Source organism: Piliocolobus tephrosceles, chromosome 3, assembly GCF_002776525.5.
Source record: "Piliocolobus tephrosceles isolate RC106 chromosome 3, ASM277652v3, whole genome shotgun sequence".
Taxonomy (NCBI): domain Eukaryota; kingdom Metazoa; phylum Chordata; class Mammalia; order Primates; family Cercopithecidae; genus Piliocolobus; species Piliocolobus tephrosceles.
In genome coordinates this window covers 29,809,803-29,822,110 of record NC_045436.1, presented here as the reverse complement: position 1 = coordinate 29,822,110, position 12,308 = coordinate 29,809,803, and positions in this window count along the sequence as shown.

The following is a 12,308-nucleotide window of genomic DNA, read 5'->3' as shown; positions in this document are numbered from 1 at the left end:
ACCAGATAATGAATAAACATGGATTCCCACTTCACAGACGCCAAGTATGGTAGCTCTTTTCAAGATGGCTAAGGATTAGTGAACATGTCTGGGTTGTCCAACCCCTACACATTCCAAAGAAAGTTTTGACCCTTGACCAGCTCCTGGGAAATAACTTCTAAGCCCTTGGAATATCTGGCTTGATAAGGATGTCTTTGTGACTTGGTCCATCCTTGCACTGCTAAAAGAAAAAGACCTGAGACTGGGTAATTTACAAAGCAAAGAGATTTAATTAGCTCACGGTTCTGCAGGCTATATAGAAAGCATGGGAGAGGGTCCTCAGGGAGCTTTTACTCATGTCAGAAGGCAAAGCCAGAGCAGGCATCTTCACATGGAGCAGGAGGAAGAGAGACAGGGGGATGTGCTACACACTTTTAAGTGATCAGATCCCATGAGAACTCTATCACAAGAACAGTACCAAAAGGGGGAAACTCATTTCCATGATTAAATCACCTCCCACCAGGCCCCATCTCCAACACTAGGGATTACCACTTGACATGAGATTTGGGTGTGGATACAGACTCAAACCATACCAGTGTGTTACCTAGAGCCTTGGACCATGCCAGATAGTTTATGCTAACAATGTGCTTTTTGGCAGGGAGTTTTTGGCCATATGATAGTTTGACTTCTGGAGGAGCTGGAGACTGAATAAGGCCAGCCACAGATGACCTAAATTTGATGACCTCCTGATGACTTAAATTTGTTACTTTATAGTGGTTAAAAAGTCACCAAAATTTTCTGGCCTCAGTTTCATTATTTATACAATGGGATAATGACAGATTCTCTACCTGGGTCATAAAGTTGTCACAAAAGCCAAAAGATAATGGTAAAAGTACACTGCAAGTTATATGGTTTCCAAATCCTATAACCACTGCTACCATCACCAGTCTTACAACCACTATATATTATTTCTGTACAACTCTATTATTACTGTAAAACTGTAAAACTGAGGTCAAAAAGGCCAAGGGATTGAGACAGCCTTGCTTTAGCTAAAATCACACTAAAAAGTAATCTTCAGCCTTTTTTCCTCAAAATGATGTTAGGAAAATAATATTAATTAAAGAAGCTATTAGCATTAGCCATATTCTTAAACAAAATATATAGCCACCATTTTTTCTTTTTTGAGAGGGGGACATATCTTCTACTAGAAGGTGCTGAATATAGTTTGTTTGTTTTATATTAACCACCATACATACTGAAAACACGAATAAAATTCTCTCCTTAGGGCCAAATTCTTCTTTCTTGAGCAAGAGAGAAAACCTAAAGACAAAGGTCCATTATTGCCCATTTGTTGTAGGTTGTCAAAAAAAAAAAAAAAAAAAAGGCCTTATAAACAACTGGGATTATTCAGGGAATCATGGAAAATAGGGACTGTCTAAATGAAAAAAAAAAAAAATTCACCTCATTGCTCCTTACACTTCATTTGAGGATTTTATGCACTGTTAATTTATTCATTGAGTTCTGATTCTAAATGCTCCAGTGGAATCAAGACTGCTTTTCTCAAGGGGCAGGGAAAATGCCATAGGGTTTTCAAATCACAATTCATGTTAATAATTCTAAGAGCAAAGGCTTCTCTGCTGAAACAGAAAGATTAACTCTGCACGTATTCCTGTCCCACACCTTTTAATTTTTTTTTTTTTTTTTTTGGCATTAACACAAAATGTGTTTTGTTGACTCATGGTGTGCCATATTAGTTAAATTAAACATCAAACATCTGTCTAACTTTAAGATTCTAACGTGAGTATGTTGGCAGTCTCAGTAAAACTGGAGCTGTTAAAGGCCTTCAATCAGTCAAAAGGATAGAGCTGCAGTAATGGCAAACTCAGCAAGCAATTACATCAAAGGATTTAAAATCTATTTCAGTAATGCCTTCTGGATAATGACATTGATCTCAGCACTCCCCTTGCAGATTTCCTGGTATTGCAAAGCAGGATTCTGCATAGTTTCACATTTAGAAAAACACCATTCACCATTTCTTTTTATGTGAACATAGTTCAATTCTCTTGAATACACCTACACAGCTATTTTTACAAAGCTAATAGACTTTTATTCATAAAGCCAAAATTCATGCTTTGTACACAATCCTTTCTTTGTTCTTTTCTGTCACACCAATTTTGCCAAAGTGGTAGAAGTAATGAGAAGATTATGCTACCTTTTACACTCATACCTTACCACAAGCAGTATAAACAGATCAATCAATCAATCAATCAATCAATCAATGTTTTGCTCTTTCTCTTTGTATTTTAATCTTCACTCAGTTTGCTTATCTTTAGGGGTTGATATGCATAAATGAAATTATTGTAGATGAGAATGTTTTACATTCAAAGGATTTTTGTAAACCTAAACCCTCCCTCCCTTCTTTCCTTCTTCTGTTTTTTTGCAGAATCAGGGGTTGAGGTGTCGGGGGACGTATTGGTTTAGGGACATTTGTGAACTATGCGGAGATCATTTGACTGGGTTTTAATGCTGGCTAAGTAGTTTTTAAGCAGTTGCTCTAGTGAAGGAATAGCTAGATGTAACTTCATCCTTAAACTCGGGTGCTATAAAGCAGCTCTCCAGTTTATCAAAATTATGTGTGGTTTCCTGCTTTAAAAGAAGTAAAAGTTCAAATTTAATTCTACACAGAGACTACATTTTTAAAATTTTTATATATTTAAGGGGTACAAGTGCATATTTCTTACATGCCCATATTGAATAGTGGTGAAGTCTGGGCTTTTAGTGTACCCATCAGCAGAACAGTGAACATTGTACCAAACAAGTAATTTTTCAACCCTCACCCTTCTCCCACCCTCCCACCTTTTGTAGCCTCTAATGTCTATTATTCCCGTCTGTAGGCACATGTGTACCAATTGTTTAGCTCTCACTTGTAAGCAAGCATATGTGATATTTGACTTTCTTTTTCTGAGTTATTGCACTTAGGATAATGGCCTCCAGTTTCAACCATGTTGCTGCAAAAGACATAAATTTATTAATTTTTATGGCTGAGTAGTATTATATGGTATATATACACACACACACACACACCATTACATGTATATGTGTATATATACACCATTACATGTATGTCTATATGTATATAGATACTATTACATGTGTATGTATGTGTATACATATATACCATTACGTGTGTGTATATAATACATTTTCTTTTAAATTAATTTTTTTTTGAGATGGCATCTTGCTCTGGCACCCAGGCTGGAGTGCAGCGTCACGTTCTTGGCTCACTGCAACCTCTGCCTCCTGGGTTAAAGCAATTCTCCTGCCTCAGCCTCCTCCAGAGAAGCTGGGATTACAGGTGCACGCCACCATGCTCAGCTAATTTTTGTGTTTTTAGTAGAGATGATGTTTCACCATGTTGTCCAGGTTGGTCTTGAACCGCTGACCTCAAGTGAACTGCCCTCCTTGGCCCCTCAAAGGGTTGGGATTATGGGCATGAGCCAGAGTACCCGGCCTATATATACATTTTCTTTATTCAATTCTTTGCTGATGGACATTTAGATTGATTCCATGACTTGCACTTGTGAATAGTGTTACGATAAACATACGAGTGCAGGCATCTTTTTAAATAATGATTTCTTTACCTTTGATTTGATACCCAGTAGTGAGATTGCTGAATCAACTGGTAGTTATTATTTTAATTCTTTCAGTAATCTCCATACCATTTTCCATAGAAGTTGTACTAATTTACATTCTCGCTAGCACTGTATAAGTGTTCCATTTTCTCTTCATCCTCAGCAGCATCTGCTGTTTTTTGACTTTTTAATAATAGCCATTCCGACTGGTATACAATGGTATTTCGTTGTGGTTTTAATTTGCATTTCTCTCATAATTACTCAGGTTGAATATTTTTTTCATGTGTTTTTTGGTCATTTGTACGTCTTCTTTTGAAAACCATCTGTTCGTATCCTTTGTCTACTTTTTAATTTTTTTTTTCTTGTTGAGCTATTTGAGTTCCTCACAGATTCTGGATATTAGCCATTGACTAGATGCAGAGTTTGCAAAATTTTTTTCCCATTCTGTAGGTTGTCTGTTTATTCTGGTGACTATTTCTTTTGCTGTGCAGAAGCTTTTTTAATTTAATTAAGTCGCATTTGTCTGTTTTTGTTTTTGCTGCATTTGCTTTTGAGGTATTCATATTTTCTTTGCCTATGCCAATGTACAGAGGAGTTTTTCCTAGATTTTCTTCTAAGATTTTTATGCTTTCATGTCTTACATTTAGGTCATTAATCCATCTTGGTTAATTTTCATATCTGGTGAGAGGTTTGGGTCCAGTTTGTGACGATTCAATTTTCCCAGCACCATGTATTGAAATAAGGTTTCCTTTTCTCAGTGTCTATTTTTGTGACTTTGTCAAAAATCAGTTGGTTGTAAGTACGTCATTTTATTTCTGGACTCTTTATTTTATTCCACTGATGTATGTGAGACCACCTGTATTTGATGTAACATAATAATAGATAATACATGTAATTTTATTATTTGTTATTTATTTGTCTGGTCTTTGAATCTATAACCTACTCTATGCCAGAATCTCTAGTGTATTATTACAAAGCTCATATTGTTAAAGCTCTTTGTATCATCTTCTAAACTCCTAAAATCTTTTTTATCTTAAACCAAATAAACTTTTTTTTTGCAAGTATATCCCATAAGTTGCTTACCCCATCTCTATTACTTTTACAATGAAACAGTTTGAAATGCTTCTAAAAAAAAAGGTTTCCATTTCTCACCTCCAATTCATCCTTGTGCCTTGCTAGGAGAAAGATGATTAAAGGTGGCTCTGATTCCCCTATACCCAAGGGGAATAAAGTCCATATACAACTCCATGAGTATACTGGGGCAAAGCCACTAGGCACCTATTCGAGTATACTGAGACATTACAGGGACATGAGGATACTTAAACTTTTATTACTCTGTTATCTAGCACATTAATAACCATGTTACATTCTATCTAGTTTGATGGGTGAAAGAGTGCCTGGATTCAACCAATACGATGTGGGGAAGGTTTAGAGTGGGAAAGAGAAGCTAGTGCGACCCTATGGGTGCAGCTCTTTGGGCTAAATCACACCTCGGAATGCATAGTAGGAAATGAAGTGTTATATACTTATAGTTCCCTGTCCTGTAAGTGTCAGAATAGATTATCCCAATTTGGAAAACGGTATACAGAAAAGAGCTAATACCCTCAGGGATCTACAGCTCTAATGATGCTTTTGAGGTACAAGTTTCCGTGACTAATGATTTTGCTAGTTAGAGCCACTGGCAAAGGGAAGAAATATCTATCTGGAGGCTCCCTTTGGGGTTTGGGACTTCTTGCCTGCATGACAGAGCTTAACTGTTACCTTGTTATTAGGCTTTTGTCAAAACAATGTCTAACCCAGACCTACCTTATAACTCTGTGGTCTGATAATACATTTTTGGGTGGTTAATTCAGTTGCCATGACTAACAAGGTGGGAAGAGTCTAATAAGCCTGTCTTCTAATGCAATAGCATATTCAAAAATGCAGCTGGCCTGCCCCTAGCAATGTCTCTCTTTTATATTAAAAAGTAGCAGCTATCCCTTCAGGGGAACCTTATCCCCAACCTTGCTGTCTGAAGCAAAGCAAGCCGCTATCTCAGTGGGGCCATTGAGTCACAGAAGTTCCCCTAAATGCTAGGCCTAATTCACTGATGATTGAGCTAAGCTGGAAGCTGACAGTATCCTCTGGGTTGTGCAGATATTCAGTGTGAACACCAACTATGCAGGATTAAAACCAGTCATGGGCACTTTACTTTGTGGGCAGTATTGAAAGTCATTCTCATAGATTTGGCCAATGCTCCCTTTGATACACTTCAATATATTTTTACTGAATCCAACTCTTTAGTCTGCCACTTGGAAAACTATGGGCGATGAATAAAAAAACACCCATTTTGAGGCCATTAACTGTGAAAACAAAGATTGCTGATTAATTTTCTGGATAACGCATATAAATGCCCATGGTTAAGGCTTGTTTTCTGATGAGACTAACTGCAGTCAATCTGTTGATTGAGGCTGCATCACCCAGATTCCCAGTGTTGCTACAAGGATTCATCCTTGTACTGAACATGGCAACACTTCTACAATTAAAGTAGAATGGGCACATTACAGTCCTCATAGTTGTGATGCAGAGGCTGCCACTGAACTCATACTTGTGACCCCTGTAAAGTTTGATCTAATTGTCTGTCACGGAGAGAGGCTATATGGCACAGGGCATTGTCTGTGCCAACTTGTGACAGTTTAACTTCATGATCTTTGACACTATCTTGGTTATCAGTGATGTCTTGCCACCATTTTGACTGTTTTAGCTTATTACATTGTTCTTGTAGTCTGACCCAAATGACTCTAGTCATGCCATCATGGCCTTTGAAACTAACCTATGTTATATATTCAGATTTCTGGATCATTTGCAATCTGACAATGGATAACTGAAATAATTAGTGGACTTTCAATGCCCATTGTCATAGGATATTGTTAATAGTTGAAATAGCCTCCTTAAAAACTGACTCAAAAAGTTTTCTAACTCTACCTTCTACTTAGCAAGGCAGTTTGGTGACTTAATGTGACTATTCTCAGAAAGAAGTTATCTCCTCCTAGTCACTTCCTGGATAATGATCAGAATGAAAGGGAAGGGGTTATATAGATCTATTTTGAAACTTTGGGAATCCCCCCTGATTATTCCTGGCCATGGTACTTCTTTCATTTTCCTAACAGCAACCCCAGGCAGCCTAGTTCCTCTGGGTGAAAGCCTGTCCACGAGGGTCTAAATAACTCAAATTTTATTCTGGTTCAGTCACTAAGATTCTCTTGTTAGACTGACTTAGTCACAGACCATATGGGTATTGAGTATTTGGTTGAATATATTGCTCATTGATTCCCCCTGTAGTGGAACATATGGGCCAAAGTGAGAGACATAATTGGTTTCTGCATGCTTTCTTCATTAGGTTGAAGAAAGATCACTTTTTGACTAAAAAATGATCTTCCTTGAACCTAAAGATGATCTTTGGTTAAACTGAAATCTAATTAAATAGCTGGATTTGAATAAAAAATGATTGGGAAAAAATGTTGTATTGAAAGCTATGGACTAGGACACCTGAATTTTGTCATGGTAGAAGGATAACGATCTTAGTGCTAGGAGACCCTTGAAAGCATAGGTAAAGGAAGGACTATACTTACCTCTGTCTTTCAGAATCACCTCTGGAGCTTCCTCATAAGGGAAAACATCTTGAGGCCAAAACCTCAGTGTTTCTCTTCTTTAATGCAGTCTACTGCATGTGTAGGCAGGCATTCATGCAGGCTCATCTGTGTTGCCCTGTGAGACTTGTGGGCTAGGATGAAAATATGCTGATGCTCATGTTGCTTGTTGGCCATGATTAAGAGAATCCATTGTCTCTTGGCTCAGGCCTGTTTGCCAGGAAACATGAAATTGTGGCAGGCAACCATGTTAGTCTGCGAGAATGGTAAAATCTCAGATCTTCTCAGTTTTTGATAGGAGGGATACTTATTTGGAGTTAAGTTCATTCCTTGAGTTTATTATTTTTATTACTTTTAAAAAGAAGAAAAATGAAAATAACCAAAGATACACCTTGAGAGTTTTGTTTTAAAGGAATAATATTTTTAAAGAAACAATGAGCATGTAAAATAAAAGGACTAAAAAGGATACTTGAATTATGAAGCAGAAGAAAGAATAAGTTCAATAAATAAATTCAAATCTAGTTGAAAAAAACCAACACTCTAGATAATATCTGCAAAGCTAATATCTACAAGGGTAGAAGTAGGGGAATAATATTTCAGAGAATAAGGGGATCTAGTAACTAGAAATTGGGTCTTGGTATAATCACAGGTAAAACTGATTAGATGAGAAATTATGAGGATTAGTCTAGGAATTCTTATGTTCTAACACAGACAAGATTTGTTCACTTGGGAAAGGGAAAGGGCTGACATTTTGATAATGCCATGAGTTGAGTTCTCCCATATTCTGTGGTGATTGAAAGAGAGCATGTACTATATTTTGGGTAGACCACTAATACTTTTTAGTTTGTAGTGTGACACAGAAGGGTTCTATGTGCCAGGGAAAACTTTTATAATATTGTTATTTACATTTTATGTGTATGAACAATTTCTGGGTACAAATATAAAGAGACTGGCCGAGAATATCTACCTAAGGAAACACATATGCTTTGAATGATTTTTAGAAGTACTTCTGTATTTAATTTGTGTAATTTATAAGGTAGGTGGCTAGATATCACATTGGAGAGTATTTAGTTGATTCAGTATTTACTATTTAGTTGAACTTTAATTCTTAGAGCAATTATGAGAAAATAAGAAAAACAAAGATTTATGGAAAGCAAGTTTAGTCTAACCACATGTTGAGGTTTCTAGTGCATTCAAGGCCACTGAGAATGAAATCGTCTGTTATCAGAAAGTAACAAGAAAATAATTTTAAAATTATGTTTAAAAAGCTTCTTATCTTTCACTTCAACACAACTACAGACTAATATAATGATGTCAGATATTGGTAACAGAAAACAAATATCAAACAAACACAATCTTCTTCCTTAATCTGCCCTCTCAGTTCTGAGAATAAGAATAATAGTGTTCACTACCACACTGCATATACAGTTAAAAACTCATAGGGAAAGTATTGATGCAAAAGGATTGAGATAGCTAAAATTAAAGCCCCTGAAAGTTAGACTGCTTCATAGAATGCTAACTGCTGACACAGTTTCAATTAGTGTATATTGTAGACTGAATAATGCTATTTCAAGCATGGACTATAAAAAATTAGTGAGCTGAAAATAATGAAAGATAATTTGAATAATGGTAACATCACTATTTCCCATCTAATATTTATATCATTTATAATTTTATATTCATCCTCATTACCATCAAATAGCACCAGCAAGAGAACAGAAACTAGCTTCATTGTTTTCCTGTAATGTATCTTCACTGCCAGTTAGAAAAAGGAAGTTCTATTTCGGTAATAAAATTAGAACTCCAATCCTTTATTGGAGAGAGAATACTCATGCTACAAGTTAATAATTTTGTGACTCTCAAAAGTATAGCAGTTGAGTTTTCTTTCTATTAATAGTCTGAATTTTTTCATATAAATACAAGGGAGTTAGGAATGATATTCCCAAATACAGATAAGAGAAATCAAGCTACAAAGGGTCTGTTAACTTTGCATCATCTTTTGCTGATAGTATGACCAAATGATATTCATCTTTAGTTTGCATTTTTTGCTAAAATGTGCTGCCAAAGAAAAAATTTAAGTTTGGTATATTTGCATATTATAGATACATTGTTGTGCAATACTAGCCATAAAATACATATTATTGAAAGTATAGGCCAGGTGCGATGGCTCACGCCTGTAATCCCAGCACTTTGGGAGGCAGAGGCAGGTAGATCACTTGAGGTCAGGAGTTTGAGACCAGCCTGGCTAGCATGGCAAAACCCCATCTCTGCTAAAAATACAAAAATTAGTCAGGTGTGGTGGCGCGTACCTGTAATCCCAGCTGCTCAGGAGGCTGAGGCAGGACAATCGCTTGAACCTGGGAGGTGGAGGCTGCAGTGAGTAGAGATCACGCTACTGCATTCCAGCATGAGTAATAGAGGGAGACTCTTTTTTTTTTTTTTTCTTTTTTAAGTATATTATTGAAAATATATATAGGAAAATATATTACTGAATATATATGCTTATAAAGCTATGGAATGTGGATGGAAAATATATACTCTTATCAATAATTCTAATTATTCATCTCTTGTTTTTGCAAATAATTTGCACTGACAGTTTTTTTATTTTGTCATTATACTATATGTGCCCTTTTCAGAATTTTTAGGAACACAATTTTTTTTATTTACTATTACAACCATCAGAATCTAGTAAATATGTAAAACATGACCAACACTAAAGAAATACAGAAATTAAAAAGAAATTTAAGTTATTACAGGACACCAATATAGAGACCTAAATACGCACCTGTGAAATAAACTGCCTGAAGACGCTTCTGATGGGGAAAGTGAGATTACAAATATTGTTTCTTCATGGTTCTGCCTCTACTATCTACAAACAGGCACTTCAAAAACATAGCAATATTTTCAAGTATAACAAAAGTCCAGCGTGACTGACAATTTTGTTATTTATCAGAGGAAGTAATTTATCAGTATTTTCTGCTCTAATGTGTTACTCATCTGCTCTAATGTGACACTCAACATTCATTTACATACTATTTTATTATCTTTCTTCTGCATTTTGAGGTTGATAAACTATCTTTAATTGCATTTCTTTAAAAATTTTAATTTGAGCTAATTTAGACTTCAGAAAAATTACAAAGATAGTAAATTGTGTTTTCAGATTCCCCTCATCCAGCTCGCCTCATGCTAACATCTTACATAGCCATAGTACAAGCATCAAAAACCGAGAATTAACATTGGCACAGTATTGTTAACCAAACTGTAGACATTCAAATTTCACCAATTTTTCCATTAATGTCCTTTTATATGTTCCAATAGCCTATCCAGCATCCCACACTGTATTTAGTTGTGATTTTATTCTTAATTTATTATATTCTGTGAAAGTTTCTCAGTCTTTCCTTCTCTTTTATGATCTTGTCACCCTTGAAGAATACTGATTCGTTAATTTTGTAGATGATCCTTCAATTGGGGTTTGATGTTTACTTATGACTGGATTTCCTTTCTAGTGCATTGTATCAAGGGGTTCATATGTTGATAATGTCTCATTACTGGTGATGTTAATCTTGATCATGTGGGTAAGGTGATATCTGGCAAGGTTTTCTGCTGTAAAGGTGTTATTATTACCTTTATAATCAGTATACATTTTGGAAGATATACTTTAAGACTACACAAATCCTGTTTCTCCCCAATTTTTCACACATTTATTTTAGTACATATTATTGGATCTTCAATTATTACTGTGGTGTTTGCCTAACAGTAATTTTCTATTTCCTGTTTCTTCTACTAATTGGAAGTCTACTATAGGGAAGAGCTTTATCAGCATGGACAGATGGATATTTATTTTATTCCATGAGTTAAAATATATTCTTATTTTTTTTTTGTTCAAATTATTTTGTCTTTGAAGTAATTCCTTCTTTTGTTCTTTTGACAAGTTCCTATCCTATTTATGTACTTATTTGAGCACTTTCTTTCTTCTGGTATAAGAAGATGTTCCCAAGTATGCTTAAATCCATAGTTAAAATCACACTTCTTCAAGAACTGATTCCTTTGATTAGAGAAAGGTAGTTAGAGACCAAGATCTGGGTACTAGTTGTGCTCATTGCTAGAGGGCTGTCAGTGTTTCTAAGTCTCTTCAGCAGAACAAACCAGGTATACGTATGCATACTGGCTCATGCATATATATACAACTATATTTCTGTATTTATCTATCTGATTGCAAATATTAAATAACATAAGTTTATACTGATACCTCTGATTCCAGAACAGTACCACAAGGTTCATTTTAGCCTTTCAAATTTCTTATTAGTAGTTTTTATTCTACAACTGTGTTGAAATTTAGTGATGATTTTCTTTTTACACAGTTATTTTGTAGTTTAGATATGTTCTGTCTTCAACTAATTTCATGGGCGTGATTTTGTGTACAGTTTGTGTTTTCATGAATCTGTTTTAAATCTTTTGGAGAGAGGAATTTGAGAAGTTGATTACTAGAGTCTGAATTGTCTTCAGCCATCCATGAACTAACCCCTTTTTATTTTGTTAACTGAAACAAACATAGAATCATGAAATCCTATGAAATCAGAAACATTAGGTTTCAGTCAATCTCTACTGATACCTCTGCAACTTTAAACAACTTTATGTACAATGAAATTAACATCTGTGGGAATGAGTTATATCATCTTGAAAATGGAGAACTTAGGCTAGCTAATCTTTAAGTTTTCTCCCACTGTCTTTTACAGTAACTCAAAAGATTATTGGAAACAATATTGTTAGATCAATTTTGTGCCAAAATCAAATAATGTGGTCTCAGTGGAACATATTGATTGAAAGCATTCTCTAAGTTAACTGGGTTCTAACGCTTAATAGCTTTGTGATCTTATATTAGTTATATCTCATTTTCAGTTCTGTCTTCTGTATAAGAGGTTTTGTTGTTACATTCTCTAAATTAAATTTTTTAGTATATGTGGAAAACTTTTAAATGACTAAATCTATCTCTTTAGTAGTTTTAGATCTATTCATCCTTTCTCTTTATTATTGTGTCAGTTTTTATAAGCCATATTTTTCCAAGAAT